We start from the raw sequence: 1,085 nt of genomic DNA on the forward strand, positions 1-1,085 counted from the left end.
TGGGGGTTTGCAGCTGTTTACAGTGTTTTTAGGGCTGTTTCCAGGGATTTGGGGCTGTTTCTGTGGTTTTTGGGGCTCTTTTGGGGCTGTTTCTGCGGGTTTTGGGGCCCTTTTGGGGGTTTTGGGACAGTTTCCAGAGATTTGAGGGCTGTTTCCAGGGTTTTTAGGGCTGTTTCCAGGGGTTTGGAGCTCTTTTCGGGGGGTTTAGGGCTGTTTCCAGGGTTTTTGGGACTGTTTACCCTGGTTTTGGGGGCTTTTCCCTGGTTATTTTGACTGTTTACGGGGGTTCACAGCTGTTTACAGTGTTTTAGGGCTGTTTCCGTGGTTTTGGGGGCTTTTTTCGGTTTTGGGGCTCTTTTGGGGGTTTTGGGACTGTTTCCAGGGGTTTGGGGGCTGTTTCCAGAGATTTTGGGCCCTTTTCGGGGGTTTTGGGGCTGTTTCCAGGTGTCTGAAGGCTGTGTCCAGGGTTTTTGGGACAGTTTACCCTGGTTTTGGGGGCTTTTCCCTTTTGGGGCTGTTTCCCAGGGGCTTGGGGGCTGTTTCCAGGTATTTTAGGGCTGTTTCCAGTGATTTTGGGCTCTTTTCGGGGGTTTGGGGGCTGTTTCCAGGTGTCTGAAGGCTGTTTCCAGGGTTTTTGGGACAGTTTACCCTGGTTTTGGGGACTTTTCCCTGGTTTTTGGGACTGTTTACGGGGGTTCGCAGTTGTTTACAGTGTTTTTAGGGCTGTTTCCGCGGTTTTGGGGGCTTTTTTTGGGTTTTGGGGCTCTTTTGAGGGTTTTGGGACTGTTTCTGGGTGTTTGAGGGCTGTTTTCAGAGATTTTGTGCTCTTTTCAGCGGTTTTGGGGCTGTTTCTAGGTGTTTGAGGGCTGTTTTTGGGACTGTTTCCCGATGCCTGAGGCTGTTTACTGCGATTTTGGGGCTGTTTATTGCGATTTTAGGGCCGTTTCCGGGATTTTTGGGGCCGTTTCTGGGGTTTTTTGGGCTGTTTTGGGGTTTCTCTCCCCTGAGGGCGGAGCGGGGCCGGGCCCGTTGCTATGGCCGCGGCGCCCCTTAGCAACGGGGCCGCGCGCGCGCCGCGCGGGGCA

Source organism: Passer montanus, unplaced genomic scaffold (genome assembly GCF_014805655.1).
Source record: "Passer montanus isolate IOZ18808 unplaced genomic scaffold, ASM1480565v1 scaffold178, whole genome shotgun sequence".
Taxonomy (NCBI): domain Eukaryota; kingdom Metazoa; phylum Chordata; class Aves; order Passeriformes; family Passeridae; genus Passer; species Passer montanus.